Here is a 25,966-nt window from a genome sequence, read left to right as displayed (position 1 = left end):
CGAGACCGGATATTTATTCGCCGTGGGCATGGTTAGCAGATATCAAAGTAACCTAGGACCGGGACATTGGACTGTCGTAAAGCATATATTAAAGTACCTGAAAAGAACTAGAAATTATATGCTAGTTTACCAGGCAGATGATTTGCTCCCTGTGGGTTACACGGATTCTGACTTCCAATCAGATAGGGACAATAATAAGTCAACCTCAGGGTATGTGTTTACTTTGGGAGGTGGAGCTATAACATGGAGGAGTGTTAAGCAGAAATACGTTTTGGACTCCACCATGGAAGCTGAGTATGTGGCAGCCTCTAAGACAGCTAAAGAAGCTATATGGCTCAGAAACTTCTTGATGGACTTAGATGTGATTCCTGATTTGCCTAAAATTATCACAATTTATTGTGATAATAGTGGTGCAATAGCAAACCCGAAGGAACCATGAGCCCATAAGGCAAGTAAACACATTGAGCGCAAGTACCACCTGATACGAGACATTATAAAGCAAGGAGAAGTTGTTGTCGCCTAGATTGCATCAGCAAGTAACCTGGCAGATCCTTTCACTAAGGCCCTTCCGGTGAGAGCTTTTGATAGGCATGTTAAGGGGATGAGAATCAGATGTATGGTAGCATATATGGCAGCATAGTCTTTTAGTATAAGTGGGAGATTGTTGGGATGTATACTATAAGCCTAGCTTTTATATGAACATCTATTTTTGAGATATTTTAAAATGAGAATCACTTTGGTCAAATGTCTGCATTTTATATATGTCGATACAGTTGTCTATTTAATTTATATTGTAGATAACATGGTGTGTGGTACCACACAAAAGATCATGTTATTGATTCCTTATAAATTATAAATAGTAACTCACAACCAAGATGGATAGGGACAAACCATTGGAACAGTTATAGTGTAATTTGGTATTAGTTTATCTTGACTATATAATTACACTAGTACACTATGTGTGTATTGAACATGACCATTTAAGGTTGTTCTATTTATACTGACTGCATAAAAGAACAGAACCTCTCATATTATGGATGTGCGTACTCTTAATCCTGATATAATAACAAACACATATACTTAGTATTTATTTCTTTAACTTATCAATGGGTGAGATTTATTCATTAAATTAATAGGCTCGATAAGTTGGGAGATAGTACCATTTATATGGTGTATTGTTGATTATAAAAGGAAATTGTGTCCTATTTATTTAGGTTGATGATGTCCCCTTGAGGAGCTCATAAAGATTATCATGTAAACCCTACAGGGGGACTTAGTCTGACATGATAATAAAGTTGAGTGGTACTACTCTTGGAGTCAGATGTTAATTAAGTGAGTTGTCAGTAACTCATTTAATTAACGGACATACGATATCTTAAACACAGGGAGATTAACACACTCATGATAAGTAGGAGCCCATATTGTAATATGGGATTGGTGAGGTAGTTCAATAATGACCCTTTTGTGGTATGGGTTATTATTGATGAACTTGAGTTGGGTGTTCGGGTCAAACACAGAAAGCTCAAGTCCATCAGGAGGCTAAAATCAATTTCTCCTGTCGGTCCCTATTATAGCCTCTATAAGGCCTTGCCATTTTCCTTTTGCTTCCTACCCAAGAAAGGGGTCGGCCACATCCTTGCTTGGTGCCCAAGCAAGGGGCCAGCCAAGCCTTGCTTATTGCCCAAGCATAGGGCCAGCCAAGCCTTGCTTGGTGCCTAAGCAAGGGGTCGGCCACAATAAAAGAAAAAAAAAAGGAAAAAGAAAAAAAAGGAGTTATGAAAAGGGAGATTTTTTCTTTCAACAGAATTCTAAAAGATTTATTAATTTTTCTCCTTTTTTATCCGGCGCCAAGGGTCATAAAAGGAGAGGAGGTTGTGTCACAAAAACAAAAAGTAAGAAGTGATAAGTTTTTCACCACAACCAAAACCCTCTCCTTTTCTTTCCTCTAGGGTCGATGCCCCATCCCTTTCTTCCCTCTAGGGCCGGTGCCCCATCTCCCCTTGGTGGTCGGGGCTTGGAGTTGAAGAAAAACAAGAGAAGAAGCACCTAGGTGACCAGCGGTTTGGAGGAAAAGAAGAAGAAGAAGGCACCCTTTTGCTTTGCATTCTTTGGTGATAGGCGGCTTGGAAAGGAAGAAGAGGTTCGGGTGTTTTGTCTTGGTAGATCGTCGCCCACACAACGTCCAAAAAGAGGAGAGGAATATGGCAGAAGATCAAGAGGTCTTTAGCTACGAAGAAAGGTACAACTAGTTCTTTAATTCTGCTGTGTATCTAGTTTTGTTTTCTTCGTGTCGATTTTGGATATCGATTTTGAATACCAACACAAGAGGCCAGTAATTTTGTGCTTCGATGGTGAGCTTTGATCAATCAAGAACTTGATTGATCAAACACATGTCTGATCGAGCATGTGGGTTGTTAGGAAATATTCTGTGCTTGTACAAATTTGTGTACAGGGGATTTACACAGAACAGAATTCCAGCGCCAACACATGCTTATCAATGAAACTTGTAGATAGAGTAAGGAAAGTGCATTAGGGATTATGACGCATTATTGAGCATATAAGTTTTGATTGTGGCATTTTGCTTGAGGACAAGCAAAAGTTTAAGTCTAGGGGTGTGATGTGCGTAGGTTTTATACACTTGTTTAGCATGTTTTGACGCATATTCCTATATTTTATGCATGCTTTATCTATACATTTTCATACTCCTTGCTTTACTTTTAGCATATTTACTATTCTTTGTTTGGAGATATGGTCTTGTGTATTTTCTGTCTACAGGAGTAAAATTTGGAGAGGAAATGATGTTCATGGTGAATTTGATCAACAAATGAAGGAAGTCAGCGCCAACCATGTGTGCCACACGGCCATGTCAAAGGAATAGGAAGGAAAATGGTCCTGGCCTTGTGGAGTAAACTGGCTGTGTAGCATCAGCAGAAGAGGGGGCTGACATGGTCATGTGGTATCACACAACCGTGTCACTTTTGAAACAGAATGAGAACATGGCCGTGTAGATCTATACAACCGTGCAATCCTTCCAAAGGCCTGTTGGGTTTTTTGGGCTGCGAAAATCGCTTTTCCGCGTCGCGAAAATCCCGAAACCCCGCCACCGGATCCGTACGAAGATAAAAATTTCGAAAAACTTACGAGTACGAGTTTCTAAACCTTGATCTACAGTAGATCTACAAAGGAGAAGGAATATACCCTTGATGCGAAGCCCTTCGCAATCCCGCTTGTCCTCGGTTCGCTGGATCTCGAAAGTGTCAAAGTAGACACTTGTCTATGTGTATCCACACAAGCAAGAGATGGAGAAAAATCTATAAGGATGTGCTAGCAACCTTAGAGATCAGTAATGGAGGAGAGGGATAGCAAGAAGAAAGCTAGAGAGGAAGAAGATGGGAGTTACCACAAAAAAAAATGAAACTCTCCACACATGAAATCAAAGTGGCCGACCACTTTAGTGGAGGTTGTAACCTCCATGGGATACCAAGAGTCACAACTCTTGGTAACTCCCATGAGGTGGCATCTCACTTAAGTAACCATGATGATGTGGAGCATCATCATTGTCTCACTCAATGCCAACTCACCAATGAGGTGGCATAAAGTCAAGTCAAACTTGACTCTTCATCTTCCTCTCAAGTCAAGTGAAACTTGACCACTTCTCTCCCATGGTTGATCAAATCTAACCATTGGTTCAAGTTAATTTTAATTTAATGAATCTCTATTCATTGAATTAAATTGATTTAATGAGTCTAAGTCCAAATTAGACTCACTTAACACATGAACCAAATTGAGTCTAACTCAATTAGCATAATTTGGATTACTCTTAATCCAATTTGGTTCATCACATGAACCTAATCCTTTAGGTTCATCAAATGAACCTAATCTCCATCTAATTGCCCTTTGTGTGTGACCCTATAGGTTCTTATAACGTTGGCAATGCTCCTAAACCCATTTAGAAGCATAAGTAATGGGTGGTATCTAGCAACACATCATTACTACCCAAGTTATAAGAATGTTGAGATCCAACATCACCTTGTGACTACTAATTATGACTCCTCACAATATATGACAAGTGTCCTTCTATCCAAGACATCTAGATTGATCAATGTGAGGCATAAACCGTGTCATCCTCTAATCAATCTAAATCTTGAACTCCAAGTAGACTCACTAAATCAAATGAGCTCAATATCTTATATTGACTCATTTGGGCATGGCCATGCACTTCGTGGTCTCACTCTATCAAGAATATCGATGTCTCTCCCATCATATAGGAGGGATAGATCCCATCTGCATCACTCACATCCCTCCGCATAATTCGTTACATACCCAGTATTCGTCTTTATAGTCCACCCAGTTACGGGTGACGTTTGACGAAACCAAAGTACATAACTCCTTATGTAGGGATCCATGGTGACTTCAGGTCCAAGGACTAGTAGTCATACTAATAGCCACATGAGAAAGTATATGACACTCATATAATGATCCATGATACTTTCTCATGGCAGGTCATTCAGTATACATTCTTCAATGCATACCCATGTGTCAACTTGATATCTCTATATCCATGACTTGTGAGATCAAGTCATCGAGTTGACCTACATGCTAGTCTTATTACATTAACATTGTCCCTGAATGTTAATACTCGACTAGGAATGATTAAGAGTAGTGTTCCTTATATCATCTCACTATCGGTTCAACTAACCGATTGATATAGGTAAGAACCTTCTACTCAAGGACGCTATTATACTTAGTTTATTTGGCACTAATAGAAGTAAGTATAATAACCAAAAACAAATGCCTTTATTTATATAAGAATATGATACAATAAGTCCATAATACAATCATCAAATGATTGGCTCTAGGGCTCTAACTAACAAGGCCAAGCATTGCCAGGCCATGTGTGCCACATGGCCGTGCAACCTTTCCAAAGACCAAGATTGGCACGACCGTGTGTACCACACGGCCGTGTGAGCCATCCAGAGGTGAAGCATGGCACGTCCGTGTGAATCTCACACAGTAGTGTGACTCTGGATGAGAGGTAAGCAGTCGAGGCAGTGTGAGGTCCACACGGCCGTGACATGGGACGTGTAGCGCCCAAACCCCTTGCTCTATATAATGGGTTTCTTCCTCTTTGAAAAGGGGGAGGCTCTCCCTTTGGGGAGATCCAATCTGAAGGTTTTCTCCATCTTTTGGGTGTCAATCCAGTGATCTAAAGACGTCTCCATTCCCTATTCGACTCCGATAGCAAGGATTGGTTCCAACGATTACTCGTCGTCTCTAGATAAGCAAGCATTTCTTTTCTATCTTCTTGATTTAGATCGAAATGTTTATGATCTTCTTGTCTTTGGATGTTTCCCTTTGTTTCATGGAGTAGATCTTCTTGTTCTAGGATGGAGGGAGTATTTGTGATGTGAATTAATGTAAGATTTTAAGGATTTGCCAACTTCTTGTTTCAATGATGTTGTTATGTTTTGTATCAATTCAATCTAATATGGATTATTGTGTTTGGATCTAATTACCCTTCTAGATTGGATGTTTGTAATACTTGTGGATCTTGTAGAGGAATTCTCTAGATTATATGACCGAGGGACGTCGTGACAGGGCTACCCCATTAACGGACATCTTGGGGATCACCTTGAAGGGTGAAGCAAGAATCTACAAAGAAGTGGTATAGATAGATGAGTTGTTCCCTATATCTTGATGTGACTTGATTAGTGATGTGTTTCTATGTTGTATGACCGAGGGGCGTTGTAACAGGACTGCCCCGCTAACGGACTTCATAGGGATCATGACTATTTAGTTGCTTAAGATGTAGATATAAGTCCCTAGCCAGTGTTTTCTGCAGGAGATAACCGACGACTTCTTATAAATGCATGACAATTGAGGATATAATTAGTAAAATCATATTACATTGATAAGTATCACAAAGAAACCAAATTTCCTAGAACTTTCATAAAACCTAGTTTCTGCATTACTTTTCTATTTCCATTTTCTAGTTGCTTCTTAGTACGTGTATTTCCTAGTTGATTGTTTAGCTAATTCGCTTTGAGATATCTTTAGCGGTTATAACCAGTCTTTGTGGATACGATATCTTTTTATTACTGATGACGAAACAGTGCACTTATGGTGACGTAATAATGACCCTAGGTTATATGTGACCGACTGATTTTCGGTCGGCCAGACCAGCGAATCTTGAATTCTGTTAACACTATTTTACCTTACCATTTTATCTATTATGCTAACTCAGTGTTGCAGGGAAGTTCAGCTAAGTCGATGGGTTGACCAGATATCTGGCATGAAGTCCAGACTAGTCGACGGGCTGACCGGATGTTTGGTAGGTAAGTTAAGGTAAGTTACTGGAGGGGAGTAACTTGGTGAGGATGTGTTCCTTGTTTGAGGGAATAGTAGGCATCGATCCAACTTAGATCCATTTCGGAAATCTAAGTTGAGATCTTGACTAGATTCTGGTCTCGAGGAGACAGAATCTAATTACTACTCTATTTTACTATAATTATGCTAACACTTTATTTTGCATGGTAATATAATTAATATTTGCCTCATACTAACATTTTTTTATAGGAAAAGGATTTGCTGGAAAATGGTGGTCCGAGTGCCCGGAAGGGATCTAGGCACCTGGAATACAAAATTCTATCTCGACGCAAATGTGGAGCACGCTGGTTGGCTGAGCCTACGTCATAGTCCAGGCGCTCGGAAGGGATCCCGGTGCCCAGAGCATTCCTATATAAGGAGGTCACCACTTGGAGTAAAACACAACAACTTCTGCTATGACTGCTCTATTATGCACTGCTCTTGTGACGCCGCGAGGCTTCTCTGACAACCTATGATTTAATCTTCTATTTATGCTGTCGGTATTTTTTTAATAATTCCTGTAATCATTTTTGTGAATTATTAGTGATTGTCCAACGAAAGCACTCAACGAGTGCGGGCCTTGGAGTAGGAGTCGACGAAGGTTCCGAACCAAGTAAAATTGATTGTGTTAGCATTATCCTTACTTTTCTTATTTCCGCTGCGTACACGAATTGATTCTCGGATTCTTGACGATTGGTATTCACCCCCCCCCCCTCCCCACTCTAGCAAACTCTATGATCCAACACTTATCACCAGAATCACGAATCATGAAGAAAAGGTAAACAATCGAGATTCATTAAGGTACACGCTTAACGCATTTCCTAGAACTACAGAATGGGCATCATTAATAGATGCTCATTATATATCTAAGGATCTAGAATCAAGTACTTTAGAAGAAATATTTTCAAATTTTAAAGTCCATGAAACGAGATGTGAAGATCTGAAGGAGCCAAAGCACAATATTGCCTTAAAGGCAAAAATGAATGAACGAGATTCTGAATCTTCTCTTGAGGACGATGAAATGGCATTCATGGTAAGTAGATTTAAAAAATTATTTAAATCTAAAAGATTTAATCAAGTGCAAGGTACAAAAAGAAAAAGAAAGATAAGATACTACCACTGCAATGAAGAAGGGCACGTGAAAGACAACTGCCCTAAATTAAAGAGTAAGGACAAGGGCAAGGACAAAGAACATAATAAGAAGCCAGCCCAAACCAAGCATAATCTAAAGGCGACGTGGGATGAAACGTCATCCGAGTCAGAGATCGAAGTCCTTACCAGACTTGCGCTAGTGGTAAGTTACCAAGAAGATGAAGGCGAAGCAAGCTCGCCCGAAATAAGCATCGATGAAGAGGGAGCGACATAGGAAGAAAGCAGTACTTCAAGGGGAGCTTTAGATTGCTAGATTGACAAGGTAAGTTAGGTACAGTCTCTTGCTCCTAGTAAGCCATTTCAATTTATAAAACACTTATCGAAAAATTACTGTAAATTAAAAAAGAAAATAAAGAGTTAAAATCAACCTTAGTTGTATCTTGTCGATTATAAGATATAGACAAGATTAAAACTGAAAATGAAAAATCAAAAATTGAGAATGCAAATTTAAAGGATCAAATAGAAAACTTAAAAAATTCTGCATGTTTAAATTTGTCTGCTTCAACTTTTAGGAACTATAAAGGATTAAATTGACAATTTAGATACTACAAGGGAAAAATTAGAAAATATATTCCTCAGAAATTTTTAATTAACCTAGTAGGAAGGAACCTATATTGGGTAATATCCAAGAAGGCCTAGTGTTTCACCACAGCTTAGAAGCTAATTACTGAAATAAATATTTAATTGACTAATTGTAAAGTATATTTAATTATTTTAATTAAATACTTTAAATTGTTTGTCAAAATTTTTGTTAGAAAAATTCTAATCATTAAATTTATTTAATAAAAATCATATTTGTTAGAGTTATTTTAGCAAATTCATTTTTCTATATCTAAACAATTCTTTAGAATTTTTAATCGTTAAAAAATTTTCTATGAATTAGTTATCCAAATACAAATTTTAAAAAAAAATTCTGATTTTTTCCATAGACTTTAAGTTTAGATCTTCCAAAGTCATTTTAAAAGTACCATATTTAATATGATCAAAGGGGGTGATACGGTGAAGAGATAAGAGGGAAGGGCATTTTGGATATTTGACATAATTAGGTTTTTCCTATGGAAGCACTGCCACGCCTGTTCCTCTCGTTCTCCCGCGTGACACCGCCACCGCCGAGACCTTCTTACGCCTTTCTCCTCCTCGCGATGCCGCCGCCTGACCGGCCATTGCTCCTCTCTCCTTGCCTCTCGCTGGCGCCCTCCAGCCACCTCGCTGCCTATCCGACGCCGGCAGCAACCAGGTCTTTCTTCCTGCCTTCCGCACTCCTCGTCGGAGTCGGTGAGACCGCCGACCTCCACCTCTTCTCCTTCTCTTCACGCGAGCATCTCTCCCTTCCTCTTCATGCTACGGATATGGCACAGACTCACACGTGGAAGCCGCGCCACTTCTCTCTTCTCCCAACGGCCACACCAACTTCTCCACTTCCTCTCGACGGCAACCCTAGCAAGCAGTCCCTCGCCAGCAGTCCTTTCTCGCTTTCCGCGTCGGCGCCGTAGTACCACCTCTTTCCAGCGCCACGACCCCTACACTGGCTCCCCTCCCTTCCGGCCACCACCTTCGATGGCAGCCCCAGATGGTCCCGCTGTCTCAGCCGACCTACAGTCTTCACCGCCCCACGACTCAGGCCCATGACTTGGGCCGACCGTATGGCATTACTGTCACTATCGACAGTCCACACACCAATTTCGTACCGATTCTAGCATTGTGTTGTTGTTGTGTTTCGGCCTTCACTCCATTGTTCCGGCCTTCGAGCCACCATTGTATTTCAGCCTACGCGCCGCTGTGGTGTGTTCAGCCTGCATCGATATTATATCTCGGCCTGTGTGCCAATGTCCTCTCTCGGCCGGTGTGCCACTATTGTCTCTCGGCCGAGATGTTGTTTGTTGGATCCAGGTCACGTTCGGCTCCCGGTAGTCAGATCTGGCTCCTCAGCTGGCACATTCATCTGTCTTTCAGGGTCGCGACGACTCGAGCAGTAGCACGACCAGCTCACCGATCCATTCGAGGGCGCCCCCGGGGCCAAGGTACATCATCATACTCATCTTGTATTTATTTTATTGTTCTATTGTTATTCAGCTGCTTATATATTCACGGGACCCACCTCGAGCACCGGGGTACCAGGGATCGGGGCAACCTGGTCGCTGGCTGCAGGTACTATTGACCAAAGGTCTGCCAACGACCTGGTCAATGAAGAAGATAGCTCACCATCCGAGTCATGGAGATGCGATCAATAATCTAGAAACGTCATTCCGGCAATCTCATCTTCTCAGATTCCCGACAGGATCAGGGGGAAAGGGAAGATCAAGCCTAGGGGAAGGGTAATTTAATTTTCTTGCACATTATTGAGTTACAAATTTATTACCTTGTTATTATTTCTTTATATTGGTTTACCCTAACTTAACTTGAGTTATTCACATCAAAAGGGAGAGATTGTTAGTACTCTAAGGTAGTTTTGATGTGATCAACCAAGTCAGGTTAGATCCTGTTAGTTTTTATCCCCTGTGTCTAAGTGTGTAGGAACTTAGGAGCACAGGAAGTCAAGCGAAAGACACAGTTAGCAAGAAGGGCGGCACAGGAGAGAGTCGACAGGCTCGGTGCGTCCGAGAAACGAGATGTTGCGGAAGAGTATGTGAGCGGACGAGAAGGAGACGCGCAGTGTTTCCGAAGGATGAGAAGAAGGAGCGAAAGACTGCTCTAAGGCCAGAAAATAAGTTCGGGTGAGCCCTATTTCGATGGCCAAAATCACCCAAGCAAGCAGAGCCAGAGTCGGAGCAGAAGACTCGGACCCAAGTGAGTGGAACCAGAGCAAGAACCCGGACCAAACAAGTTAACATAAAAGTTAACTTTGGTCTGGGCGCCTGGACTGAGTCCAGGTGCCTGGACTGAGTCCAGGTGCCTGGACCATGAAATCTATCTAGATCGCATCAAACATGATCTGTTACAATGAGGATAAAGTTTTATCCCCTGGAGACACCTGGAACCCTTCCAGGTGCCCCGACCAGGGCTATAAATACAATCATAGTCCAAATGGTTCAGTAGAACACTTGTAAATAATTTTCTTTGTCTAGCTTTGCATTTTGAGTGCTGTAACTGATGTAAGAGGCTTCTTCGCCTAAAGGAGACTTTGATAGTGAGCTTCAACTTTCTTGGATTAACAACCTCCTCGATTATAACCAAGTAAATTTCATTGTACCTCTTCTTTCTAGTTTCGTAATAGGTAATTCTAAACTATCTTGTTTAAATCATGTGTAATAGAGTATCAATATCCTTGAACAAATTGCAAGTGCTCAGACCATTTGAAATTTGAGACCAATGCCAAATGTCCATCAAATCAATATCTTTTCTAGAAATGTACATGAAGGATGACATAAATTTATAAAGTATCAAAAGGAATTTAAAAACATGAAGAAAATCGGACCATCAATGTTAACATTTTAATTCTTCTAGAATTTTACATTTCATAAACAATTCTCCATAACATCAAGAAAATCTAGTAACATCAAACAACAGTTTAATTCTCTTATGTTTTACATTCTACTACCATCTTAACTATCAAGATAAGTTAACACTTTAAACGTCATGAAGAATCAGAAATTTAGCTCCATATGGAATTGACATTTTAAACAACAACCACTTACCCACACTGACGGAATCTTATGAAGCCCTAGCAACAGTCATTAAGTAAATAACAACTTAACATATGTGAAAAAATTGTCTTTATCCAATCACAAAATCTATTTTGCACATAAGCCTGAGCAGCAATAACAATCGATTTCAAAAAGGAAAACTATTAGATGAATAAACAACATGCATCCTGGTGCAGGAGTCAAGAGGCTTCCACTAGTGTAATGTCTAAGGGAGCATGATGACCCTAGTTTTGCCATAAAAGCAAAGATGCCAGCTCCCATGTGGGACATTTTTCCATTGGAATGTTCAAAAGGTGGGACACAGCTAAAGAAGAAAAAGTAGAAATTATTGCAAGGGGTGAAAGCATAGTAATTCTAAAATCCAGCTAGCATATCCATACTCACATCAACCTCAAGCATATCCTCTTCAGAGCTATCATACTCCAGAAAAGTCCCTGCCCGACAAACGAACAATATCTTCCTTATAATAGTGACAAATGGAACATGAATATAATGCCACAAAGATACTCATAAGTTATAATCAACAACTCACATGGCTGAAACATACACAACTATACAGTTATATACACAGCTTACTCGGCTGGAATAAAATGATCATAACCACGCAGTTGTATAATAAACAGTTTACATGGCTGTACTAAAAACACAGCAGAAAATGAAAGGAAAGCTCATAGACCAAAAATGATAGACTACTATCCGGCTAGTCTTTAAACAACCACAACAAGGTAAATACATGCCACCATATATCAAAACTCTAAAACAGAGTCAAGTTATACACTGTCAAATCCATAAAAACATAAGGCAAGTAAAATAGGAAATAAAACTAGAACTGTTCTCGAATGTGACGTGGGACCGGCAGATAAGATATTCCAAGCGACTCCACAATCATCTACCTGCTACCTGAGGCAAAAGATAATACACAAATGGGGTGATGAGTGCGGGTCACTCAACGGGTAATAGACAAGATAATGCATGGTCTAAATAAAATATGAAGATCAAAGTATACAGTCTCAGTAGGAAAATAAGAACATGATCATACTGACATAATTAATGCACCTAAACATATCTGACATAACGATTGCACATAATCATAACTGACATAGTAATGCACATACCCAATCTAGATCTAACGCATAAGATCATGATCACCCATAATATAATAAATATACATACCCAATCTGGATCTAACACATAACGTCAATGATCAATAAACTCACGGGGGATCAGCAACAGATTTGTTCATAACACCTGAGCAATATAACCAATAGCATATACATATATAATAAATTATATGTATGAAGCATAACAACCATATGCAATAATCATAGCTCAACCAAGTGCAACATATCACAATCACATGTAGCTAGTATTTACTAGACATGTATGCAATTATATCTCCCCAGATACACCGCGCATCATATGTAAATGCGCATGCATGTCACATGGTCACCTCCAAAACATCTCAAGATACCACGACCCCTGTATGGTCGAGAGGCCGAATATGTGACAATTGTACTAGCCTCCAACTACCACTATATAATGGCCGAGACTAACAGTTCGCTAAGTAATTACCTAACTACATAGCATCAGGGTCCCTGACTGCTCACAACGTCGAATATCAACCCCCACCGCTAAGTGGTCAGATGGCACAACAGGACTAGCTCCACTCCAAATTACCACTATCCCACAGTGGTCGAATGGGCAGCTATAAATGACTGACAACTCTCTCACACCACAAGGGAGATAATAGTCGTCAGCATGCAGTGAATGATGAACATGATATAAATAATCATGATACCAACACAATCGTCATCAATGCAATATCCCAATCATCATAAATATCTCTAGTACAAAGATCCATCTAACACCTATAGGTATAGGTAAATCCAACAGGTGCCTACTAAACAACAAGTACAATAAGTAGTATACTAGACACGTACAAACCCTACACGTACGTACCCTACAACGTAGGTATAATCATCATTATTCCTCTAATATCACTACCAGGCACATGCACGCAACCACATAGGTATAATCAACAAGGAACCTCCAATGTCAAACACTGGACATATGTACACATGCAACATGTAAAGGAACAATCAATTAGGTGACTCCTACAACATAAACTAATCATGTGTACACTCAATGTCAAATGCATAATCAGCATGTTAACTCGATCAACAAGATATCCCCTACTATACATACTCTATATGTATGTACACAACAGAGTTTAGAAATCCAAAAAAACTAAGACTGTATATGAAATAAATAGATCATCTCTAAGGATAAGCAGATAAGTCTCAAGTAGGATATCAAACAAATATATTTAAGGTAAAACAACCTAATCCATGAATCAAAACAACCATCCACTAGGTTCAAAGAACTAAAGAGGCCAAGGAATATCCACTTTTATTTGTTGTTTGTGCTAAACAATCTCACATCGTGACGCCGATCTCGAATCAACATCCTGCAAATCACATGATGTAATTTTAGCTAATTATACATGTAACAACTAGCTAACCCCAAACCCAACTAATTAGGAAAACACTAATCGAATGATTATTAATTATCCCAATTAATGATTAACTTCAATTACTCTCATCCATGAATCTTTTAATCATTCCAATCATAATTCATAGTCCATTAATCAATCCAATAATCAATTACCCATCATTCAACCCCAAGTATCAATAACTAATTATCATGCATCAACCCTACATAATTCATCCACCCTAATTAATCAAATCCACAATTAATCACCACTAATCATCACACTAATTCAATCCAATATAGAAATTAAATCAACTTAAAAAAACTCACAAAAATCTGAAGACTCAACCAATGATTCACAACTGGAGAAAAACCACTGCCAGTATTGATGGTCAGAGAAGGTGAAACTGCTACCCCTTCAATTTAAACAACCTAATTCACCATCAATATAATCACTTTTGAGAATTAAACCCTAATATTTAATCCACAGCCTTTAAACCAACAACTTACCCCAAATTAGAGACACCTTTGCTGACTCTCAATTGAAGAAGGTGCTGCTACCCCTTCAATTTAAACAACCTAATTCACCATCAAAACAATCACTTTTGAGAATTAACTCTAATATTTATCCACAGCCTTTAAACCAACAACTTACCCCAAATTAGAACCCGACAGCAATCATGAAGGTGTGAGGTTCGGTTAAACGAAGCTACTGCCCTCTTTGTCAAGTACCCCAAATCAACACTTGCTGGATGAAATTCAATAGGGTTATAGTTCTCAGATTGGATCGTAACCTCCTATGGATGGAGAAAAGACCCAGTGGTTGCGATTCAAATTCGTGAAGGAAGAAAAATGGAGTGCATAAGGGATAGATTGGAGCTGGTTGATCTGGTGATGGTCGGCGTGGCCTCCCACTGCGGCGGAAGAGATCAGGGCATAGGTGAGGTCGGCTCAGTGGGGCCGGATCGGAAGAGGGACGACAATTGGCATCGACAAATCGAGTGGCGACAAAGGAGAAGAAACTCCATGGTTCTCGGGATGGCCACCGGCGACTACATCACCGAATGATCTCTAAGAGGTGCTTCGACTGAGTAGTCGGGGTTGACAATCGGGTTGTGGCAGTGAGGCGAGATCGCGAGGAAGGGGCAGAGGAGATTAGATTGAGAGAGATGGAGTGGAATCAGGGGTGATGAGAGAATGAGAAGGAAATAGGGAAATTAGGGATTTAAATACTTAGGTTAACTTAATTAAACTCTAAGTTAACTTCTCAATCAACTCTCACTTAATTGATTTTTCCAAACAGGCTTTCTCCAAGCCTATTGGCTATATCCTCTTAAACGGGTCATATGGACTTCGTTTAAATTCTGAAAAATTTCTAAATTTTTTTGAAAAATCCAATAAGGTTATTACTCTAATAATACTTATTATTGAATTCACCATATCTTACAAGAGCATTGTGACTTTAGGCCTTAAATCACAATTAACACCTCTCTATAGTTTATTAGATGCTCCCTCTTAGGTAAAGAATGCATCCATGATATTAGAGCCTTTATCTTGGATCCTAGAATTTGAATTGAAAGAAGATTAATCCCTTCTCAGATTAGGGATTTTTGGGAAGATGATTGCAAAGTGTGTCTTAGATTGGCTTCCGACAGCATTAAAAGACTACTAAGATTGCTTTCTCCTCCATAAGTTTGTGCAGTGAAAATACGGGAAACCTAAAGATCCAGTGTCTCAATCTTACAAATGGAGAATAACTGACTATTCTCTTAACATTTCCTAATGTAGACCAAATGCAAGAAAATCACATGAAGATTACACCTTCACTCCAACAATTCCAGATAAAGAGAGGTGATTGTATATAAGCCCAACATTGTTCCATAATTGCATCAAATGACCATTCGATTTGAGATAGTAGTGGAGGTACTCGATGGCGGCACTCTGCAAGGCGATGTCAAGGTTGACAACCCATAGGAGTGTGTGGGGTTTGCTGTAGGGGTTGCACGAGTAGTGAAGGTGGTCGGCCAAGATCCCATTAGGAACATAGTCGTAGACTAGGAGAAGACTGTGTGGATCGCAACAATAGCCATGGAGGCATACGGGGTTGGGGTGGCGCAAAGAGGAGAGGATGAGGATCTCATTGCAGAAGGACTTCATTGCCACAGTGGCAGGGTAGTGGTGGTGAAGCTTCTTCACAGCGACGACATGCCCGTCATTGAGGTGGGTGAGGTAAACAGATCAAAACCCATCGTTGCCAGCATAGAGTTGCTCATAGGAGTAGATCAACTACTAGAGAGGGGGATCTGGAAGGCGCCACATGGTGACAAATGTGAAAAAGGAGTCAATTCTGCCAGGAGTAACGATAAGGAGAAGGAAAAATGGGAGGGGAGTGCGGAGCCACAAGTGTGTAGTGCGGCAAGGTGACGAAAGTCGTCCTGTTAAGGGAGAAATGGGATCTAGAGAAGTCGATGGAGTGTTTAGGGGATCCTTCTAAGTCGCGAAGGGCAATGACACAAAGAGGAAGGGTTTCTGGGCAAAAGGAAGGGTTTCGAGGCAAAGTCACTGTTGGACAAAACAATCTGCTAGAGATATTTGGGACTTTGTCAAATTTAAATTACATGAAGTTAAATTTAACTTATTTATCGAGATGACCTGAGCTAATAATTTTAGGCTACCACTAGGGGATGGTGTCTGCCAAGTGTTAAACACAAGCTTCATAGTGGCTGAGTGAACTGAGCGGTCTGGCTAGAGTCAGACTAGGCAAGCGAATTGAGCGATTGGCCGAGTGAGAGGCCTACCGGGCGTGTTAGCCGAGTGAGTAGACGACCGAGAGAGCTGGGGGTCATCCGGGTAAAGAGTTCGAGCAGGTGAGTGACCAACCCGACGTTTGAGTCACACAGCAGATAGGTCAACTGGGTAGTAAGGTCAAACAAGTTCGACTGGACAGAGTAGTCAACTGGGTGAGAGGCCGGTCAGGCGAGCAGATAGGCCCAGCGAGAGGCCGGTCGGGTGAGCAGATAGGTCGAGTGAGTGGCCGATCGGGTGAAGTTGGCAGGCCAAGCGAGAGGTCGGTCGGGCAAGCAGACAGGCCGAGTGAGTGGTCGGTCAGGCGAAGTAGATAGGGCGACCGAATAAGCGAAAGGGCAGTTAAATGAATGGGCGAGTGTGTGGTCGGTTGGGCGGAAGTTGAGCGACTGAGTGAACAAGAGGCCAATTGAAGTGGGTGAGTAGCCAAGTGGCCGGATGAGAGGCCGAGTGAGTAAGGTTGAGGTCGATCGAGCAGAAAGGTCGAGTGAGCTTCTGCCGAAGGAACAAAACAACCAGGCGGGTGATGTAGAGAAATTGGCCGGGTGAGCGTACTGTAAGAGCAATCGCATGAGCGCACTAAGCGAACCGAGGCCTGCGATGAACGTAATTTTCTTGAAACAGATTCACCCCACCTCCGACTGTGTTTTGAAGCTTTCTTGGGTCGTCTGTCTCCCAAGATACAATGGTGAACCGTAATTCCCACCAAGCACAAATGGTCACAAAGAATTGAGAGGTACCCGACTACTATCACGTGCATTCCGCCGAGCAAGAGATGCACAACATAAGAGGAGGAGAATGTAGGTGGAGAGCTTTAGCTTTTTCACGTGTGTAACCTTTTACCTGTGATCACAACCTCCTTATATATGAGCTCAAGACCAAAGGGCAGTGTTAATAATCGTTTAAAGATTATTATTCACCAGATGTGAAACGCCAACATTTCACTCGGCTGCATTAATCTTTCTTTAATGCATCTATTACATAAGCAGCAAAAAGGTTTACATGGTAAAATATTGGTTATTCCACTTGGGTAAATTTTGCCCAGATCGGTCAGGCATTCGGTGCACGCATGTCATGCTCGCACACGAGTCAACATAGTTTAGTGCAATTCAGGCCCTAGATTTGCACCCTCCTACGAACCCACACATGAAAGAGAGTCTCTCCCCATACATTTATTCATATCATCAATGCATGTGAATCAATATAAACCAACCAATATGCCTTGGAACTTCCAATGTGGGACTAATGCCCCATTCATAATGGAGCTTCATGCCTCTTACACCTCTTCTCCATTCACATATATCCAACAATCCCCCACATGAATGGAGATAAGGTATGTGATAGCATTCAACAGTTGAGTCCAATATAGGACAAGTAGGTTTTACCCTTTAAACCTTCCCTTGTGGAGATTTGATTGCTACTGGCTGACAATAGACGCGATGTCCTTGAACTGTTCTACCGTCTGTATAAGCATTGGCATATCTCACCCAAGACTCTCCTTGATACAACTCATTTCTCATGAGTATGTTCGCTCTTGGCCATGAACATGCCTGGTTTTGTAAGAAGTTCTAAGAATTATGCCTCTAATTCTCTTTTAAGCGGCCCTAATTCTTTCTCACATAGGTGATCTTTTAAGAGTATTCCACATTACTCTTCTTGGATCATTAAAAATCGTGTGCTTAACCTCCATCCTTCACTGATTCATTGGGTCATTCTCCCACAGTGAGTAACTTTATTGGTATAATTAATTTATTCTTTTGAACCTAGTTCTTGAGATCTCTAGTTTGCATAGGTTGGGTTTCCTTTGTACTTTCTTATTGGCATCAAACTCATCCCTCACGATGAGATTGCAACTAACTCTCGCTTTAACCCCTAGGTTAGCGGATTTGTTAAGTTATCTTTTGACTTCACATAGTCAACCGCGATAACTCCCATTGAGAGTAGTTGTCTAATGGAATTATGTCTACAACGTATATGCCTAGACTTACCATTATACAGATGTCTCTATATCCAACCAATTGCTTATTGACTATCTCAATGTATGCAAATTACCAGCACAGGTTTCGATCATCTTGGAATATCTTCTAAGAATTGTCATAGCCATTCAGCCTCTTCACCACATCTGTCAAGAGCTACAAACTCAGATTCTATCATGGATCTGATTATTATCGTTTGCTTAAAAGATTTTTAGAAAATGGCTGCATCTCTAAGAGTGAATACATATCCACTCATAGACTTAGAGTCTTTTATGTCAAATATTCAACTCGCATCTTTGTATCCTTCGATCACAACAAGATATCTCGTATAGTGCGGTCCATATTTATAAGTATACCTCAAGTACCTCAGTACTCTTGTTATTTCTTTTTAGTGCTTAACACCAGGATTACTCATGTATCTACTTAGTTTACGTACTGCGTAGGCCAGTCTGGTCATATACAACTCATCAAGTACATTAGACATCTAATCACTAGAGAATACTCTATCTGAGATATACTTTCACCTCTATTTTTTGATAGATGTTGACTCATATCTATTGTCATTCGTGCCAAAGTAGTATCACCCTTGATAAATTTCTCAAGAATCTTGTCCACATAATGAGACTGAATAAACACAAGTCCTTCTACTATTCTAAGAATTTTGATTCATAGAATCACATCAGCTAGGCCCATGTCTTTCATGTCAAATCTTGAGTTCAACATATCTTTTATGGATTTAAGTATCTTATCATTATTGGAGCAATCCCAATGGTCCATGCGACCATGTACTTTGGTGTTTGGGCAAAATGTTTAAGTTAGGTCCACCCTTGTATTTGATATGTGTATGTGAGTGTGCAGGTTTGCAGGATACACATATGACTCAACTTGATGACTTTGGGTCTGGTGAAGGATGGAGCATCCGAGGGACCATGGACAAGGCAGTAAGGACAAGGTCCGAGGGAAGCGACTTTGAGGCATACACAAATGATGGCATTGGGGACAAGATGCGGGCTTGGATGCATCCCAGGGACAAGAGCCAAAGGAAGTAGCTTGAAGGTAAGAGGTTAAGGCTACAACAAAGAAGCGTCAAGTGAGTCGGTAGGGTGAGAGTCCGAGTGCTGAGAGACTGTACTCAGGGCACTAGTCGACTAATGAAAATAGCAGTCGACTGGTACAATCGACTGGGCAGTCGACTAGGAGTAAACAGAATACTTCTGTTTGCTCAACTAGTGTGGAGCAGTCGACTGGTACTTTCACCAGTCGACTGGTATCGATCATTAAGTTGTAACGGTCGAATCTCCACAAAGGGCAGTCGACTAGTACTTTCATCAGTCGACTGGTAGGTGGGGTTTTCCAACCCATGGCTTATATGACCAAGGCTTGGAAGCTTGGTTAAGACGATGAAATAGAGGTGGTTAACCCTTATTAGTAGTCTACCTTGAAACTATGATTGGTGTACGATGTATTGATCAAGGTTGTGTGATGTTTACTCCATCGAGAAGGAGTTCATGCTAGCCGAAGTTTTGGGGCTTTATCCACTGAAGGATCATAGGGATCGTCCACCTTATGGACAGCCATGGAGTAGGAGCAAGTTATCTCCGAACCACGTAAATCGACGTGTCGATTTGTTTTCTTGTTCTTTAGCTTTCGTATTCCTATTAGTGTTGTATTTCTTCTTACGCACTAACAAATACGTAGGAATCAATCAATTTGGGGGCACCATCTATCCAACCCCTCTTCTAATCGACCACATACAAAAGATCCCCTACAAGTGGTATCAGAGCCAAGTTGCACTTCGTCGAACTAACCGCCGAGAAAAATAACTTTCAAAGATAACCGACTTGATTGAACCTCCGAAGTTTGAAGGAGGAAGCCTAAGGGACATCACGTATTGGATGATGAAAATGGAGGTCTTCTTTGATACGGATTGGGACATCATGATGGTGGTCAAGAAGCCGTTCGAAGTCCCACAAGACAAGAAGGAAAAAATACTCTGACCATAGTATTAGATGGGTAATATCAATCTTAATAGATATGTTGACTTCTAATGTGATGGGTTGTGTAAGTGAATACAAGAACGCTCACGAATTGTGAAGTAAGATAACGAAGGTTCCATGGAAAGAACCTATGCCTACACAAGAAGAGGAAGAACCTAAGGAAATGAGTTCAATTGGTCAAGGAGAAGAGGAGGAGCAACCGGAAGGTGACGAGCGCTCAACTTCCGAGGAGGAGGAGAAGGATGAGGAAATGTCATCCACAAGTATGGATGAGGAAACATCCGCAAAGGTTGAAGAAGAATCGAAGATAAGTGAAGAGGAAGTCTTGGAAGTCAACCTAGTGAGCATCTCCACCGAAGTGAAGTCAAAAGACCATATCATATGCTTCGGGTGCAATGAGAAGGGACACTACAAGATAGGTGTCTATTGGATAAGAAAGAGGTAACTCCTAAACTCAATTCAATTCCTTTAGAATATAATTTGAGTTGTAGGAAGAAGAATGAGGAGAAGCACATTAGATGTTTCACATGTGGGGAGAATGACCACTACCACACCAAATGCCCCAAGAAGGGAGAGCTCAAGAAGTTGGAGCATTTGAAGAAATGGGAGAAAAAGAAGAGGAGCTCAAGTCAAGGGGAAGCTTCAAGGGTAAGGGAGGTATACCCTAATTCAAAGTGTAATTTAAATTTAATTTCTTATACTCCCATGCATGCAAGGAATAATTGTCATTATTTACCCATGTAAAATTTTAGTTTTAAATATCATAATAGGAATAGGATAAATATCGATCATAACCTTAGGTGCATGATAGACCTAGGAAAATTAAATTTTCATTACCTAAGGAAAAGAAAGTAATGGAGAACTTAGGCATCAATCCCAAGAAGGGGAGACATATGCCTAAGAAGGGTAGGTCTAGGAGTGTCAAAAGGTTGGAGACGGATTTGAGTCTCAACCTTAGGGAATTGGCACAATGAGGTTGTGGTTCATGCAAGGAAATATGGCATTGGGGTCATATTACATGATAATTGGTTTTGGATGTATAGATGTCATATAAACCAATGCTTGGGATGCATTATGGGTTGGTATGAGCAAATACATCAAGAGGAAGCCAAAACTAGGACTTTAGGTCAATGTTCAATTGAACTATTTAGCTAGTTTTGGATTTTTATGTCAATATTGGGATTAGTGATAGATACATTTTTGAATGTATTTTTCCAAGTAAACATGGGTAAAACATACCTCTCCATAAAATTTGGGCATTTTTGGATGTCTGTAGAATATTTGGTGCATTTTCGAATTTGGATTCAGAATGTTTTTGGACTGAAAACAATGTGCTAGTCGACTGATGCAGTTACTAGTCGACTAGTAACAGTGTATTTTGAACACAGAATGGTTCTGTGTATTGAAATTGATAAGAGCAGTCGCCTGGTACTTTTGTCAACCGACTGATACAAGTCTGAAATCGTTTTCAACATTGATTCTAACTGGGACAACTCGTATAGGTGTATGAGATACATGGGAGATAAATACATGAGTTTAAGGTCAGTTTGGTGATCAAGTTTCCGACGATTGGGATATTGTTGGAGAGGTTTGATATTAGGCAAAGGGGGAGAAGGTTTAGTTGAGAAAACCTTAAATGTCTTTGCATGAAATTCCTAGCTCAATGGGGAGTATATGTGTAGGGGGAACCTTGTGATAGGTTCTTAAATAGCCCTGTGGTAAAATTTCTAGCTCAATGGGGAGCATAGGTGTAGGGGGAGCCTTGGGATAGGTTCTAATGCATGTTTGCATTTTTATTTCGGCGGTGTAAGTCCAAGTGTGTAGCCTTGGCAACGTAAATCCATTCGGCGGTGTAAGTTCAAGTGTGTAGCCTTGGCAACATAACTCCATTCAGCAGTGTAAGTCTAAGTGTGTAGCCTTGGCAATGTAAGTCCATTTGGTGGTGTAAGTCCAAGTGTGTAGACTTGACAATATAAGTCCATTCGACTGTGTAAGTCCAAGTGTATATCCTTGGCAATGTAAGTCTATTGTTTTTAGCATATTGTTTTGCTATTATGTTTTCCCTAACTTAAATGTATTGTCAAACATAAAAAAATGGGAGATTATTGGAGCAATCCCAATGGTCCGTACGACCATGTGTTTTGGTGTTTGGGCAAAGGATTTAAATTAGGTTCACCCTTGTATTTGATATGTGTATGTGAGTGTGCAGGTTTGCAGGATACACATATGAGTTAGCTTGATGGCATCGGGTCTGATGAAGGATAGAGCATCCGAGGGATCATGGATAAGGCATCAAGGATAAGGGCCGAGGGAAGCGACTTCGAGGCATACACGAATGATGGCATTGGTGACGAGCCGTGGGCTTGGATGCATCCGAGGGACGAGAGCCAAAGGAAGTAGGATTGAAGCTACAACAAAGAAGCATCAAATGAGTTGTAAGGGTGAGGTTCCAAGTGTTGAGAGACTGTACTCGGGGTACCAGTTGACTGATGGAAATAGCAGTCGACTAGTACAGTCAACTGGGCAGTCGACTGGGAGTGAACAGAATGCTTCTTTTCGCTCAACTAGTGTGGAGCAGTCGACTGGTACTTTCACTAGTCGACTGGTATCGAGTCGTTGAGTTGTAACGGTCGAATCTTCACAAAGGGTAGTCGAATGACACTTTCACCAATTGACTGGTAGGCAAAGTTTTTCAACCCGTGGCCTATATAACCAAAGCTTGGTTAAGACGACGAAATAGAGGTGGTTAACCCCCATTAGTAGTCTACCTTGAAGTTATGATTGGTGTGCGGTGTATTGATCAAGGTTATGGGAGGTTTACTCTACCGAGAAGGAGTTCATGCTAGCCATAGTTCTGGGGCTTGATACACCGAAGGATCACAAGGATCGTCCACCTTACGGACAGTCATGGAGTAGGAGCAAGTTATCTCCGAACCACAGAAATTAGCGTGCCAATTTATTTTCTTGTTCTTTAGCTTTCGTATTCCAATTAGTATTGTATTTCCACTTTTGCACTAACGAATACATAGGAAGCAATTAATTTTGGGGCATCATCTATTCAACCCCATTCTAGCCGGCTGTATACAAAAGATCCCTTACAATCATTACTTCCAATGATAAGTATGTCATCTACATATAGGCACAAGATAACGTAGTTATTCTCTATGACTTTCATATAAACACATTTATCACATTCATTAATCTTGAATCTACATTCCTTTATGACATTATCAAATTTTTCATGTCATTGCTTTGGTACTAATTTTAAGCCATATAATAACTTCACTAATCTACAAATCTTATTTTCCTATCCTGGCACAGAAAACCCCTCAGGTTGCTCCATGTAGATTTCCTCTTCTAAATCCCCATTTAGAAAGGTTGTCTTTGCATCCATCTGTTATATTTCGAGATTTCATAGTGTAGCAATAGCCAACAATACTCTAATGAAAGTTATTCTCGACACAAAAGAATACGTATCAAAGTAATCGAGACCTTCTTGTTGTTGGTATCTTTTGATTATCAATCTGACCTTATACTTATCAATTATGTCATCTGACTTTATTTTCTTCTTGAAGATCCACTTACAACCTAGTGGTTTACTTCTAGGAGGAAGATCTACAAGTTTCTAAGTGTGATTCTGCAAGATAGAATGTATCTCAGATGCAATTACCTCTCTCCAGTAATGTCCATCAAAAGAGCTTACAGCTTTTGAGTAACTTTGGGGCTCACTTGCAAACATGAAAGTGATAAAATCTGAGTCATCGGATTTTTCTAACCGAGCTCTTTTGCTCTATCTAAGCTCAACCTCCACTAGTTCCTCATCATCATCTTCACTTTGTGTTTCATATGCCCACTTTGAGGAGCTAGCATCCTCTCGGATCTTATATGGAAACACATACTTGAAGAATGAGGCATTTCTCAATTCTATTATCAAGTTCTTGTGTATATTTGGTATTTGTGACTTATACACAAAAAACTGATACGCACTATTGTTCTGTGCATATCCAATAAATATGCAATCAACAGTCTTTGGTCCTATCTTAACCCTTTTCAGATCAGACACCAACACTTTGGCAAGAGACTCTCACATTCATAAATATTTATAGGATGGTTGTCTTACATTCCATAACTTATAAGGGCTCTTATCTATTTTCTTTCGGGACACCTTATTTAAAAGGTAATTAGCTGTTAACACAACTTCCCCCCACATGAACTCTGGCAGTCCATAGCTTAATAGAAGAGCATTCATCATCTCCTTTAAAGTTTGATTTTTTTGCTCAGTAACTCCATTTTATTGAGGAGTATAAGGAGTTGTAATTTCATATCTGATCACATGTTCAGCACACAACTTAGCGAATGGTGATACATATTCACTATCTCGGTTACTTCAAACCACCTTAATCTTTCTATTAAGCTGGTTTTCGATCTCATTCTTACAGAATATAAATTTCTCTATAACTTCACTCTTACTTTTGAGAAGATACACATAATAGCATTTTGTGTTATCATCTACAAAAGTGATGAAGTATTTATCTCCACCACGTGTTGGTGTACCTTTGAGGTCGCACACGTCAGTGTGAATTAGCCTGAGTGGTTCATTGCTTCTTTCAATATGTTGAAATGATGACCTTAATATTTTTGCTTCAACACAAATCTCATACTTGTGTTTTGGGTCAAGGTGGAATGCAGGTATGCTTTGCATATTTATTAATTTATACAATACATCGTAGTTAACATGTCCTAGTCTACTATGCCACAGACATGAAGACTCAAGCGTATACGTGGAAGAACTTTTATTTTTATTTATCTTAGGCCTAATGGTCATTACATTGAGCTTAAATAACCTATCAGATACATAACCTCTTCCAACAAGCATTCCATTCTTAGACAGCACAACTCTGTCTGACTCAAAAATAATGTGAAAATCATGCTTGCTTAACAATATCCTGACACTAGATTCTTCTGAATCTCCAGAACATACAACACATTGTTTAGAGTAAGGTCATTGCCCGAGGTCATCTTCAGCACCACTTTTCCTTGGCCCATGATATCTGAGGTTGCTGAGTTCCCCATGAACAACTTATTTCCAAGGAGTTATTTGAAGTTGTGGAGCAACTCCTTGTTGCAGGACACATGTTTCATAGCTCCAGTATCAATCCACCATTATCGTGGGTTTGAATTAACCAAGTTCAACTCAGAGACCATAGTATAGAGGTCATCCATTTCTGGTCCCTTGTTCAAGTTGGCCTCCTGCATCTTCTTCAACTTTCTACACTCTAAATATTTGTGACCCACTCGATCATAGTTGAAGCACTTCCCAGAGAACTTTTTCTTGTTGATGCCTCCTCTGGGTGCCATCTTGGAAGACTTGGGGTTCTTCCATTTTGAACTTTGACCATGCTCAACCACGTTGGCTTTCACAGTAGACTGAGAGAACAACTTCTCTCTGAACTCTTGTTGTCTTCTTCGATGCGAAGTCTAACAATGAGTTCCTTTACATTCATCTCCTTCCACTTGTGTTTCAGGTAGTTCTTAA

The sequence above is a fragment of the Zingiber officinale genome, chromosome 11A, assembly GCF_018446385.1.
Source record: "Zingiber officinale cultivar Zhangliang chromosome 11A, Zo_v1.1, whole genome shotgun sequence".
Taxonomy (NCBI): Eukaryota; Viridiplantae; Streptophyta; class Magnoliopsida; order Zingiberales; family Zingiberaceae; genus Zingiber; species Zingiber officinale.
The sequence above is the reverse complement of the archived record's forward strand: the minus strand, read 5'-3'. Positions refer to the sequence as shown.